This window comes from Balaenoptera borealis (assembly GCF_965194805.1).
Source record: "Balaenoptera borealis genome assembly, chromosome: 2".
Taxonomy (NCBI): Eukaryota; Metazoa; Chordata; class Mammalia; order Artiodactyla; family Balaenopteridae; genus Balaenoptera; species Balaenoptera borealis.
In genome coordinates, this window is record NC_138867.1 from 109,736,967 (window position 1) to 109,752,494 (window position 15,528).

A 15,528-nucleotide genomic window follows, 5' to 3' on the forward strand; every position below is an offset into this window, starting at 1 on the left:
ATCTGTCCCCAGTGGCTAAGGTTGGTTCAGTGGGTTGTGTAGGCTTCCTGGTGGAGGGAACTAGTGCCTGAGCTCTGGTGGATGAGGCTGGATCTTGTCTTTCTGGTGGGCACGTCCACGTCTGGTGGTGTATTTTGGGGTGTCTGTGGCCTTATTATGATTTTAGGCAGCCTCTCTGCTAATGGATGAGGCTGTGTTCCTGTCTTGCTAGTTGTTTGGCATAGGGTGTTCAGCACTGTAGCTTGCTGGTCATTGAGTGATGCTGGGTCTTGATGTTGAGATGGAGATCTCTGAGAGATTTTTGCCGTTTGGTATTACGTGGAGCTGGGAGGCCTCTTGTGGACCAGTGTCCTGAAGTTGGCTCTCCCACCTCCGAGGTACGGCCCTGATGCCTGGCTGAAGCACCAAGAGCCTTTCGTCCACACGGCTCAGAGTAAAAGGGAGAAAAAATAGAAAGAAAGAAAGAAAGGAAGGAAGGAAGGAAGGAAGGAAGGAAAGAAAGAAAGAAAAGAAAGAAAGAAGCTATACTATAGTGAAGTAAAATAAAGCTATTGTAAAGCAAAGCTATACAGACAAAATCTCCCCCAGAAGCATATACATATACACTCACAAAAAAAAAAGGAAAAGGGGAAAAATTAATATATCCTGCTCCCAAAGTCCACCTCCTGAATTTGGGATGATTCGTTGTCTATTCAGGTATTCAACAGATGCAGGCACATCAAGTTGTTTGTGGAGTTTTAATCAGCTTCTTCTGAGGCTGCTGGGACAGATTTCCCCTCCTCTTCTCTGTTCGCACAGCTCCTGGGGATCAGCTTTGGATTTGGACCTGCCTCTGCGTGTAGGTCGCCTGAGGGCATCTGTTCCCCGCCCAGACAGGACGGGGTTAAAGGAGCAGCTGCTTCGGGGACTCTGGCTCACCCAGGCCGCGGGGAGGGAGGGGTACAGAGGAGGCAGGGCGAGCCTGCGGCGTCAGAGGCCGGCGTGACGTTGCAGCAGCCTGAGGCGCGCAGTGCGTTCTCCTGGGGGATGTTGTCCCTTGATCACGGGACGCTGGCAGTGGCGGGCTGCACGGGCTCCCGGGAGGGGCGGTGTGGAGAGTGATCTGTGCTCGCACACAGGCTTCTTGGAGGCGGCGGCGGCAGCCCCAGCGTCTCACGCCCGTCTCTGGGGTCCGCGCTGATAGCCGCGGCTCGCGCCAGTTTCTGGAGTTCGTTTAGGCGGCGCTCTGAATCCCCTCTCCTTGCGCGCCGCGAAACAAAGAGGCAAGAAAAAGTCTCTTGCCTCTTCGGCAGCTGCAGACTTTTTCCAGGTCTCCCTCCCAGCCAGCTGTGGTGCGCTAACCCCTTCAGGCTGTGTTCACGCCGCCAACCCCAGTCCTCTCCCTGCGATCCGACCGAAGCCCGAGCCTCTGCTCCCAGCCCCGCCCGCCCCGGCGGGGGAGCAGACAAGCCTCTCGGGCTGGTGAGCGCTGCTCGGCGCCGAGCCTCTGTGCGGGAGTCTCTCCGTTTTTCCCTCTGCGCCCCTGTTGCTATGGGATCCGCGCTGTTAGCTGCGGCTCGCGCCTGTCTCTGAAGTTCATTTAGGCGGCGCTCTGAATCCCCTCTCCTCGCGCACCAGGAAACAGGGAAGAAAAAGTCTCTTGCCTCTTCGGCAGCTGCAGACTTTTTCCCGGACTCCCTCCTGGCTAGCTGTGGTGCACTAACCCCTTCAGGCTGTGTTCACGCCGCCAACCCCAGTCCTCTCCCTGCGACCGAAGCCCGAGCCTCAGCTCCCAGCCCCGCCCGCCCCGGCGGCTTAGCAGACAAGCCTCTCGGGCTGGTGAGTGCTGGTCAGCGCCGAGCCTCCTGTGGGAAGTGCGGGAATCTCTCCGCTTTGCCCTCCGCACCTCTGTGGCTGCGCTCTCCTCCATAGCTCCGAAGCTTCCCCCCTCTGCCACCCGCAGTCTCTGCCCGCAAAGGGCTTCCTAGTGCGTGGAAATCTTTCCTCCTTCACAGCTCCCTCCCACTGGTGCAGGTGCCGTCCCTATTCTTTTGTCTCTGTTATTTCTTTTTTCTTTTGCCCTACCCAAGTACGGGGGGAGTTTCTTGCCTTTTGGGAGGTCTGACGTTTTCTGCCAGCGTTCAGTGGGTGTTCTGTAGGAGCAGTTCCACGTGTAGATGTATTTCTACTGTATCTGTGGGAAGGAAGGTGATCTCCGCGTCTTACTCTTCCGCCATCTTCTCTCCTTCCCCCGAGATAATTATTGATTCACATACAGCTGTTAAAAAATTATGCAAAGAAATCCCATGGATCCATTAAGCAGTTTCCCCCAATGGCAAAATCTTGCAAAACTGTAGTGAAGTTTCCCAACCAGTATACTGACATTAATATATTCCACTGATCTTATTTAAATTTCCCCAGTTTTTCTTATATTTATTTGTGTGTGCATACACATGTGTAATTTCGTGCAATTTTATTACTTGTGTACAATGAATTTTTAAAGTAGAGTTTGTATATTACATGTGGCTATTTCCAAGGTGCTATTATTTTTATAAATCTTAGTAGCAAAATATGTAATGCTGTTAATTTTATGTGACAAACATGAAGAAGGGTATATCTTATACTTAAACTAGATCTTTGCTTTCAAATTTCAAAACTTACTCAAACTATATACCCTTTAACATTTTTTCATTCTGTCTATAATTATAGAATGATATATGAATATTTATTTTTCCCAAACCTTTCTTCTCCTTAATATTTAGAATTAGGTACTGTTTTCATTGTGTCATTATTACCAGAGAAGTAGGACATAGTTTAAGAACTTCACTGTTAATATTTGAAGATAATAATTGAGGGGAAATAATAGTGTTAATTTAAAAGTTTACTATTTTGCTCAGAACGTTTATATTTACTGGTCTTATAAAAGACAGATCATTAGGCATTTGCATTAAGGGCAGCAAGACTCTCCATTTAGTTATGTAGAACTATAACTAAATCATAGAGAGTAAAATGAGTTTAAATATTTGCAAGGCAAATTACCCAACCCTTAGGTACGTAGTCACCATTATATTTTATACATCTTTAATGATTTATTATTTCCTTGTTCACCTTCATAAATTATTCTAATTTATAGAGTCTGTACTTCCTCGAACAAGAATACCTTCTTTTCCTAAATCCTTCTTAATCATATATAGGAAGAGACTCAAAGAGAATTTTCTAAGTTATTGAATAGAAAATCCTTTTTAGGAAAAATGAAGTGACATAATAGGAACAAAAGACATTGCAATAAATTGAAATAGCTTCTTTATATAAATAAATTAAGGACATTTTCTCCTTCATAAAAAAAATTAATGCGATTATTTTCTTAATAAAGAACACAAAGCTTTCCAATAATTACATGGCCTCTTATTTCCCCTTCATTTCAGCAGAGACCTTATGAAGACAATTCAGTCCTTTAGTTTTTAGATGATGATCTGAAGTTAAATGATGGCTGTACTGAGCCTATTTGAATTATTTTCTAGGGAAAACTTAATCAAGGCCATTCTCGTTTACTCATTTATTCAATACTTACACTAATAATAATAGTAGTAAAAACAAGTAACAACTATGATAGTAATAATAGCTTACTCTTATTATAACTCTTATTAATAGCACTCTAGTCTATACCAAGTACTTTTCTAAGTCCTGAATTGTTTCTCTCTAAACCGTCATAACTCTTTATTTTAGCTTTCTTAATTTCTATCTCTTCCATCCTAACTGAGCCTTCCACAGTGTTTATTCTTTATTTTCCTTATGACTTTGTTTTCACGTCTATGATAGTTTATTTTGTGTTCTTTATTTCTTAGTTCTGTGAACTGCCATTTCATCTGTACCATCACATTCCTGAGATCTTATATTTCTACTTCGTTGTTTTCCAAGAGAGAGGAAAATGCTTCTTAAGTTTTTTAGAACAGTCGTTTAATGTTTTCCTCAGTTTCATGGCTTCTTTTCTGGGGGGGGTGTGGGGCTGATTTTCATCTAGTCTTTTTTTCTTACAGAAACTTTGTGTTAGTTCTGTACTATATCCCTTTTTTAGAAAACATACTTATCTCTGGAAAAATTATCAATACTCTTCCCTGGACAAGCCCTTCACCATAGATATATTTTGGCAGAGATGTTTATTACCATTCTAAGGTTTCTGATTTCCACAGAGAAAAGGCATTGGGTTCTCTGCTGCCTCAGGTTAAAGCTGCTTCATGAAGACATGGTTTAACTGTTCAATTCTTTACTTTCTGTAGCTCTGTCTCTTCTACTTTTCTTCTACTTCTCTGAAACAAAATACTTCCAGGAGGGGCTTGTTCTGCCAGCACAGGTCACCTCAGTTTCTGCACCCACAGCTGTATATATAGAATAGGTTTTACGGCCTGCACTGTCAGGCAGTATATTTTTCTTGGTTATTTTTTAGGTCTACTGTCCTTGAACCCTTTTGCCACTGACAGAGCTCTGCTTGGCCTTTTGCTTTTACAAGCTTTGCAATGCTCCAGAAGTTACCTTGTCCCTGTTTGCTGTCAACTTCTTAGTATTTCTTTCAAGATTTTAATTGTTGAAATGAAGTCCTTTATTTACATAGCTATGATCATTCAGGAAATTATCTATGCTATGTTATCATTATTTTTTTTAACATCTTTATTGGAGTATAATTGCTTTACAATGATGTGTTAGTTTCTGCTGTATAACAAAGTGAATCAGCTATACATATACATATATCCCCATATCTCTTCCCTCTTGCGTCTCCCTCCCACCCTCCCTATCCCACCCCTCTACGTGGTCACAAAGCACCGAGTGATCTCCCTGTGCTATGCGGCTGCTTCCCACTAGCTATCTGTTTTACATTTGGTAGTGTATATATGTCCATGCCACTCTCTCACTTCGTCCCAGCTTACCCTTCCCCCTCCCCATGTCCTCAAGTCTATTCTCTACATCTGCGTCTTTATTCCTGTCCTGCACCTAGGTTCTTCAGAACCATTTTTTTTTTTTTTTTTTTTTAGATTCCATATATATGTGTTAGCATACGGTATTTGTTTCCTCTTTCTGACTAACTTCACACTGTAGGAGAGGCTCTAGGTCCATCCACCTCACTACAAAAAAATCAATTTCATTTCTTTTTATGGCTGAGTAATATTCCATTGTATACATGTGCGACATCTTCTTTATCCATTCATCTGTCCATGGACACTTAGGTTGCTTCCATGTCCTGGTTATTGTAAATAGAGCTGCAATGAACATTGTGGTACATGACTCTTTTTGAATTATGGTCTTCTCAGGGTATATGTCCAGTAGTGGGATTGCTGGGTCATATGGTAGTTCTATTTTTAGCTTTTTAAGGAATCTCCATACTGTTCTCCATAGTGGCTGTATCAATTTACATTCCCACCAACAGTGCAAGATGGTTCCCTTTTCTCCACACCCTCTCCAGCATTTATTGTTTGTAGATTATTTGATGATGGCCATTCTGACTGGTGTGAAGTGATACCTCATTGTAGTTTTGATTGGCATTTCTCTAATGATTAGTGATATTGAGCATCATTTCACGTGTTTGTTGGCAATCTGTATATCTTCTTTGGTGAAATGTCTATTTAGGTCTTCTGCCCATTTTTGGATTGGGTTGTTTGTTTTTTTGACATTGAGCTGCATGAGCTGCTTGTGTATTTTGGAAATTAATCCTTTGTCAGTTGCTTCATTTGCAAATATTTTCTCCCATTCTGAGGGTTTTCTTTTCATCTTGTTTTTGGTTTCCTTTGCTGTGCAAAAGCTTTTAAGTTTCACTAGGTCCCATTTATTTTTGTTTTTATTTCCATTACTCTAGGACGTGGGTCAAAAAGGCTCTTGCTGTAATTTATGTCATAGATTGTTCTGCCTATGTTTTCCTCTAAGAGTTTTATAGTGCCTGGCCTTACATTTAGGTCTTTAATGCATTTTGACTTTATTTGTGTGTATGGTGTTAGGGAGTGTTCTAATTTCATTCTTTTACATGTAGCTGTCCAGTTTTCCCATATGCTATGTTATCATTAATAAATCTAAAAGAAATGGAAATTTAATGTAGCAGATTAATAATAACATACAGCTGTATCTTGGCATTTACTCTTCCACTCTCTGATTTTTATAATAGATTTTTCTGTAACTTCTCAGATAATTTCCTTCTCAGAGGATGAGATTTTGGGTGATACACTAAAAACACTGGGGTCAGTCAGGACATATTGATGTCACTTGCCATTGTGATTTTGTTAGTGTGAAATGATTTTCCCTTTCAGTATAAGGCTCTAGAAGTACCATGAAGTCAATTGAAAATTCTGTAAAGGAAATGAAGCCCTGAATTATTTCAAACAAGCTAATATAATTTAAAATGTGTATTTTATACTTTTTCTTAAAGCAATTTTGCTACATTAAAAATTTAGTGTGATAAGTAGCAAAACTGACTGCTTATTCTAGTTTTAGTCATAACCTCATTACTCTCAGTCGACCCTTGGTTAAATCACTTAACGCTCTTGAACCTTGTTTCCTGAAACCCCCACAATAATTTATCTTTCTGGTAGTAAAATGTTGAGGACTTTTGTTAGGAGAAGGTGCCTAATGGCATGTTAGATACATTGAAGCAGTGAGTGTATGTGGCCAAATTATAACTGTTCCCAAGCATTTCCAGAAGTGAGCAAAGATGGAGCAAGCCTAGAGGGTGCTACTCTCATCCTCTGAAAACTCCTAGCTAAAAAGAGCAATCTCAGGAGGATGCTGGCAAACCCTTTTTTTGACTGTTTTCTATATACCAGACACGATGTTAAGCACTGTATGTGTATAAACATATATATATGTATATATGTGTATATATATATATTTTTTGTCCTATTGAGCAACATTTTAATATACATTGAGGTGGTTGGCATTTTCCCTTTTATAGATTAGGAGACTGAGATGTACACAGATTGGCTAGGAAATGGCTTAGAAATGGTGGAGCCAAGGACACTACATAATGATCAAGGGATCAAATCAAGAAGAAGATATAACAGTTATATATATATATGCACCCAACATAGGAGCACCTCAATACATAAGGCAATTGCTAACAACTATAAAAGGGGAAATCGACAGTAACACAGTAATAGTGGGGGACTTTAACACCTCACTTACACCAATGGACAGATCATCCACACAGAAGATTAATAAGGAAACACAAGCTTTAAATGACACAATAGACCAGATAGATTTAATTGATATTTATAGGACGTTCAATCCAAAAACAGCAGATTACAGTTTCTTCTCAAGTGTACACGGAACATTCTCCAGGATAGATCACATTTTGGGTCACAAATCAAGCCTCGGTAAATTTAAGAAAATTGAAATCATATCAAGCATCTTTTCTGACCACAACGCTATGAGATTAGAAATCAATTATGGGGGAAAAAACGTAAAAAACACAAAAATATGGAGACTAAACAATACATTACTAAATAACCAAGAGATCACTGAAGAAATCAAAGAGGATATCAAAAAATACCTAGAGACAATTTACAACAAATCACGACAATCCAAAACCTATGGGATGCAGCAAAAGCAGTTCTAAGAGGGAAGTTTATAGCAATACAAGCCTACCTCAAGAAACAACAAACATCTCAAATAAACAATCTAACCTTACAGCTAAAGGAACTAGAGAAAGAAGAACAAATAAAACCCACAGTTAGTAGAAGGAAAGAAATCATAAAGATCAGAGCAGAAATAAATGAAATAGAAACAAAGAAAACAATAGCAAAGATCAATAAAACTAAAAACTTGTTCTTTGAGAAGATAAACAAAATTGATAAACCTTTAGCCAGACTCACCAAGAAAAAGAGGGAGAGGACTCAAATCAATAAAATTAGAGATGAAAAAGGAGTAGTTACAACAGACACCGCAGAAATACAAAGCATCCTAAGAGACTACTACAAGCAACTTTATGCCAATAAAATGGACAACCTGGAAGAAATGGACAAGTTCTTAGAAAGATATAACCTTCCAAGACTGAACGAGGAAAAAATAGAAAATATGAACAGACCAATCACAAGTAATGAAATGGAAATTGTGATTAAAAATCTTCCAACAAACAAAAGTCCAGGACCAGATGGCTCCATAGGTGAATTCTATCAAACATTTAGAGAAGAGCTAACACCTGTCCTTCTCAAACTCTTCCAAAAAATTGCAGAGGAAGGAACACTCCCAAACTCATTCTATAAGGCCACCATCACCCTGATACCAAAACCAAACAAAGATGTCACAAAGAAAACTACAGGCCAATATCACTGATGAATATAGATGCAAAAATCCTTAACAAAATACTAGCAAACAGAATCCAACAGCACATTAAAAGGATCATACCCCATGATCAAGGGGGATTTATCCCAGGGATGCAAGGATTCTTCAACATACGCAAATCAGTCAATGTGATACACCATATTAATAAATTGAAGAAGAAAAACCATATGATCATCTCAATAGATGCAGAGAAAGCTTTTGACAAAATTCAACACCCATTTATGATAAAAACTCTCCAGAAAGTGGGCATAGAGGGAACTTACCTTAACGTAATAAAGGCCATATACAACAAACCCACAGCAAACATCATTCTCAATGGTGAAAAACTGAAAGCATTTCCTCTAAGGTCAGGAGCAAGACAAGGATGTCCGCTCTTGCCACTATTATTCAACATAGTTTTGGAAGTCCTAGCCCCGGCAATCAGAGAAGAAAAAGAAATAAAAGGAATACAAGTTGGAAAAGCAGAAGTAAAACTGTCACTGTTTGCAGATGACGTGATACTATACATAGAGAATCCTAAAGATACCACCAGAAAACTACTAGAGCTAGTCAATGAATTTGGTAAAGTTGCAGGATACAAAATTAATTCACAAAAATCTCTTGCATTCCTATACACTAACAAGGAAATATCAGAAAGAGAAATAAGGAAACAATCCCATTTACCATTGCAACAAAAAGAATAAAATACCTAGGAATACACCTACCTAAGGAGGTAAAAGACCTGTACTCAGAAAACTATAAGACACTGATGAAAGAAATCAAAGATGACACAAACGGATGGAGAGATATACCATATTCTTGGATTGGAAGAATCAATATTGTGAAAATGAGTACACTACCCAAAGCAATCTACAGATGCAACACAATCCCTATCAAATTACCAGTGGCATTTTTTACAGAACTAGAACAAAAAAACTTAAAATTTTTATGGAGACACAGAAGACCCCAAATAGCCAAAGCAGTCTTGAGGGGAAAAAACTGAGCTGGAGGAATCAGGCTCCCTGACTTCAGACTATACTACAAAGGTACAGTAATCAAGGCAATATGGTACTGGCACAGAAACAGAAATGTAGATCAATGGAACAGGATAGTAAGCCCAGAGATTAAACCCATGCACCTATGGTCAATTAATCTATGGCAAAGGAGGCAAAGATATACAATGGAGAAAAGACAGTCTCTTCAATAAGTGGTGCTGGGAAAACTGGACAGCTACATTTAAAAGAATGAAATTAGAACACTACCTAACACCGTACACAAAAATAAACTCAAAATGGATTAGAGACCTAAATGTAAGACCGGACACTATAAAACGTAAGAAGAAATCACATAAATACAGCAAGATCTTTTTTGACCCACCTCCTAGAGTAATGGAAATAAAAACAAAAACATATGGGACCTAATGAATCTTAAAAGCTTTTGCAAAGCAAAGGAAGCTACAAACAAGACGAAAAGACAACCCTCAGAATGGGAGAAAATATTTGCAAACGAATCAATGGACAAAGGATTAATCTCCAAAATATATAAGCAGTTCATGCAGCTCAATATTAAAAAAACAAACCCAACCAAAAATAGGCAGAAGACCTAAATAGACATTTCTCCAAGGAAGATATACAGACTGCCAACAAACACATGAAAGGATGCTCAACATCACTAATCATTAGAGAAATGCAAATCAAAACTACAATGAGTTATCGCCTCGCACCAGTTAGAATGGGCATCATCAGAAAATCTACAAACAACAAATGCTGGAGAGGGTGTGGAGAAAAGGAAACCTTCTTGCACTGTTGGTGGGAATGAAAATTGATACAGCCACTATGGAGAACAGTATGGAGGTTCCTTAAAAATCTAAAAATAGAACTACCATATGACCCAGAAATCCCACTACTGGGCATATACCCAGAGAAAACCATAATTCAAAAAGACACATGCACCCCAATGTTCATTGCCGCACTATTTACAATAGCCAGGTCATGGAAGCAACCTAAATGCTCATCAACAGATGACTGGATGAAGAAGATGTGGTACATGTATACAATGGAATATTACCCAGGCATAAAAAGGAATGAAGTTCGGTCATTTGCAGAGATGTGGATGGATCTAGAGACTGTCATACAGAGTGAAGTAAGTCAAAGAGAAAAACCAATATCGTATATTAACACATATATGTGGAACCTAGAAAAATGGTACAGATGAACCGGTTTGCAGGGTAGAAATTGAGACACAGATGTACAGAACAAACGTATGGACACCAAGGGGGGAAAGTGGCGGCGGGGGGTTATGGTGGTCTGATGAATTGGGAGATTGGGATTGACACATATACACTAATATGTATAAAATAGATAACTAATAAGAACCTGCTGTTTAAAAAAATAAATAAAAGAAAATTCAAAATTCAAAAATGAAATGGTGGAGCCAGTACTCAAGTTCAGATCTGGCTAATTTTATTCTCCTCTCCATCCTGCATAGTTTGGTCCTCCCTACATACAGACAGAAAATACGGATATCCTCTATGCTTCTTAATGGAAAATATGGCATAAATTCACTATGTTCTAGTCATTACCTCACTACCTAGAGTATGTGTGAATGTGCTATTTTTAAGGATTGCCACCCTCCCTGACTTTGTCTGCTTGTAATATTTCTGCAAAGGAATACACTAGAAAAATAAGCACTATATAGGCAACTTGGGTTGTAATGATGTGAGTGGTACAAGTTAGTTAAACATTTTAATACTAAGATATTTTTTCTTCTATAACAAATGTCACCTTTATCAAGTTGTGCAGTATTAATCACTTCAGTATCACTAAAGGAGCTAGGTAAATCTACAATTTAACAGTCTGCTTCTGAGCAATGTTTCCTATTTAATTTAGCATGTTCCCTTTTCTTAGTAACATAAAGCAGGCCTCAAGAAAGAATAGTTTCAGAGAGCCAATACTTTTTAGAGGTGGTATAATTAGTATTCTATATGCCATTAGATTTTTTTTAATCTTGTTGCATACCAAAAAAATCCATGGAAAAATTACATAAAGTAAAATATTGAAGCAAATTCAGGTAAAAAACAATAATACATGGCTGATTCATTTTGTTGTGCAGTGGAGGCTAATACAACATTGTAAAGTGACCATACGCCAATAAAATTTTTTTAAAAAATAATACAAAAATGGAGATATAACAGCCCACTTATATGGATTTAATTTAACATCAAAGTTTCAAATAAAAATTGGCTTGTGTTTTTCGAAAAAAAAATACTGGATGTAACTAAACTACTGTGTCTTGAATCAAGTCCAAAATCCGTCTCAAAATATCTAGGGTTATATTCTTCAAGGTCAGATGATGTTGATTTGAAAATCTCTCTGAGTATAGAATAAGAACCAGGTGAAATACTGGAGATAAAGAATCTGCCATGGTATTGGTCTTATACCTTTTAGGTCATCTTCTCTATGAAAACTTCTCTGATATTCATATTCTCTCTCTCTCCTCACATATCCACACACGTTTATATACATACATATCAGAAAAACCTACCTAACTCCACATGCATGTATATGCATATTTTAAAAAGTCATTTATTAATTGTAGTATAACAAACATATCTTAAGTAACAGTTCAGTGAATGTTCACAAATTAAATGTATATGTGTAACCACAACCTAGGTCAACAAATAGAATATTACCAGCCCTCCAGAGCTCCCTGCCCACCTTCCTGATTTTTGCTCACTGTTCTTACAGCTAACAGCATAGGTTAGCTTTACCTGTTTCTGAATTTCATATGAATAGAATCATACAAAATGTATTCTTTTGTATATGGTTTCTTTCACTTGTTTGTGATTTGTGAGGTTTGTTCATGTTGTTGTGAGTAGTAGTATTTCATTTATTTTAATTGACGTATTGTTTTCCATTATGTTTATTTATCTATTCTACTCTCAATGTACATTAGGGTTGCTTTCGGTTTGGGGGGTATTATGAATAATGTTGCTATGAAAATGTATGTATATATACATGTATGTATTTTAAGGTATGTGTATGTATGTGTATTGGGCATGTAGCTAAGAGTAGAATTACTGAGTCACAGGGAACGTATATGGTCATTTTAGTCAATACAAGTTTCCACAGTGGTTGAACCAAGTTACATTCCCACCAGCTGTGTATGAGAGTTCCAAATCTGCTACTTTCACAATGCATTATCAGTCATTAACCATTTTTGTAGATTAAAATCACATTGTGACTTTAAATTGCATTACCCTGATGATGAATGAACTAGAGAAGGTTTTTGTGTATGTTTATCAGGCTTTTACATATTCTCTTTTGTGAAGTGCCCATTCAAGATTCTTTTTCCATTTTTTTTTTTTTTTAGTTAATTAATTTATTTATTTATTTTTGGCTGTGTTGGGTCTTCGTTTCTGTGCGAGGGCTTTCTCCAGTTGCGGCGAGCGGGGGCCACTCTTCATCGCGGTGCGCGGGCCTCTCACTGTCGCGGCCTCTCCCGTTGCGGAGCACAAGCTCCAGACGCGCAGGCTCAGTAGTTGTGGCTCACGGGCTTAGTTGCTCCGCGGCATGTGGGATCCTCCCAGACCAGGGCTCGAACCCGTGTGCCCTGCATTGGCAGGCAGATTCCCAACCACTGCGCCACCAGGGAAGCCCTCTTTTTCCATTTTTAAACTGGGTTTGTCCTTCCCTATTAATTTTTACAAGTTCATTATATATTCTGGGTATTTGGTAAGATCTATTAAAACTATATTCTCTCACTCTGTAGTTTACCTTTTATAATCTCTTAATGGTGTTTATGAGAAATAGAGTTCTTAATTTTAATGTAGTCCAGTTTACCAATCTATTTTTATGATTAGTACCTTATGTCCTATTTAAGAAAATTCACCTAACCAAAACACAAGCAGATATTTTCTAGTGTTAACTATTAGAAAAAAATTTAACCTTTCATTTTTATATCACCAGTGCATCTGGGATGCATTTTTTTATTGTGGGATGTAGGGGTCAGCTTTCACATTTTTCCATATGAATATATATTACTGAAAAGACCACCTTTCCTCTACTCTCCACTATCATATTTGTCGTAAGTCATAAATCATATGTCATGTGTAGGTTTGCTTATGGACTATTTTGGTCCTTTTTTCTATTTGTTTATCCTTGTACCAATATCGTACTATCTAAATTTCTGTAACTTTTGATCTGTAGTGTATCTTTTTTTAAGATTATCTTGACTATCCTTGACTTCATTTCTACATAAATTTTAGAATCAACCTGTTAATATCAGCAGCAACGTATTATTTTTTAAAACGGTGGGGTTTGTATTGGAATTGCCTTGAATGTATATATCAATTTGGGGATATCAAATTGGGCAGAACTGGATTCTCACACTAAATCCTAAACAAAATATTTGCAAATATATTCCAGCGATATATAAAGAGGATGAATATCAAGATCATGTTGGGTTTATTCAAGGAATACAAAGGTTGTTTAATATTAGAAAATGAATCAATGCAATTCACCATGTTAACAGAAAAAAAAAGCATCACATAATCTTCTCAATGGATGCAGAAAAAAATATTTGATCAGCTTCAAAATTCACTCATGGTAAAAATCTTAGCAAACTAGAAATAGAAATGAACTTCCTTAATGTGTTAAAGAGCCATGTTGACATCTTCTTTCCTGATGCTGAGACTGGAACAAGAGCATATCTGCTATACCACATTTTACTGGAGGTTCTGGACAGCAACAAGGAATCTAACTAACTCAGACTTTTTACTTAGTGGCTTCTGTAGAGTGGGAGTTCAACAAGACAAGTGGCAGCTGCCAGTCTGAAAAGTGGCAGAGTGTCACTTCTACTGTAGTTTATTAAAGTCATAACAAAAGAAAGGGACATAGCCCCCACCTCTAGATTGGAGGAGTGTCAGAGAATTTATCACCACAGATATGCCACACATTCGTACATGTTAGGAGCTGTTTGTTTTTCACAATAAAACTTGAGCTCTAGGTTGGCTGAGTATAATATGAATCATTAATTTGCTTCCTTGGGTTCTTCCTGGGCTGTGCTCTATTGTTTTCATCATTGAATATTGCTATAGAGAATGTTGTGGCAAGATTCATTCTTTTCCGACTTTACAGCCAAATTGGGTTTTGTTTGTTTATTTTGCTTTTTTTTTCCGCTTGGCCTAATTGCACATAGATATATACCTTCCTTTATTTTAAGGGAAATATGTCCCTCAGACATATTTTATGTACATATTTGTATTCCTTTACTATACATCCAGATGTATTGTATACCCAAATTTTAACAAAATTTTATTTATTGTATGTATATATATCCAAACTTTTATACAAACTTTTAAATATATATCAAATATATACATTTATATGTGTGTATGTATATAGACATATACGCCCATACTTTTAACCTATATTTTAAACTTCTATTATTTTGCTATATTTTCTCAAATCCCTTCTTTCTATGTTTTCCACAAATCTCTTTTTATGCTTCTTATAATATGAGTATCAGTGGTTTTATTTATCTCACTTAGCTTATTTATCTATTCCTTGAGTTCTTTTTGAGAGGGGAGGGAGGAGTGTATTGTCCTTAATTTTTTTGTTTTGTCTATGGTTTTCCTGCTTTGGATATGTATTCTTAAGTTTGCACTATTCCTTTCCTCCTTTTAATCAATGTATTTGCAGATATCTCATGCTGCTGCCGCTGCTGGCTCTCCTCCCCCTCCTCTTCCTCTACCGCCTCTCCTCCTCCATTGGTACTTATCTTGAATGGGTGTGATGGAGGTTTCTTTATTGACTGGCAGAGGAGACAGCTGGAAGTTTGAAGTGTGATCTCATTTTTGTTCCTGCCTGAGGTTGTGAGCTTTTTCTAGATTAGCAGAGAGATTTTCTGGCTTATAAGGATGTCACGCATTTTGAGTATGATCCTTTAAATAGGCAGTGCAGATCAATATAGTTTCTGTTCCACATTACCTTACCAAGAACTTACTCTGTAAAGATGGTATATCAGGATGCTAAATAAAATGTAGGTCTCCTCTAGGGCTGATATTACCATTCCAAGAAACAGGGCATTGGTTTACTCCTCAGAGTGAACCCCTATTTTGGAAAATCCATGCTCTACCCACCTGTCTCACCCTCAACAATGATTCATTATGGGGTTATGGGTGTAGTCGATTCTTGTTTTCTTTGATATTTTAAACTTATTCTAACATCTTGATTTCCTTCTACTTTTCAG

The 15,528-nt window shown here is 38.0% G+C and overlaps 1 protein-coding gene across 1 annotated transcript in view; it reads left to right on the plus strand.

Annotated features, from left to right (window-relative positions):
* CHSY3 (chondroitin sulfate synthase 3) overlaps positions 1–15,528 on the plus strand; it is a 342,347-nt gene that overhangs the window by 286,990 nt on the left and 39,829 nt on the right. The window lies entirely within an intron of this gene.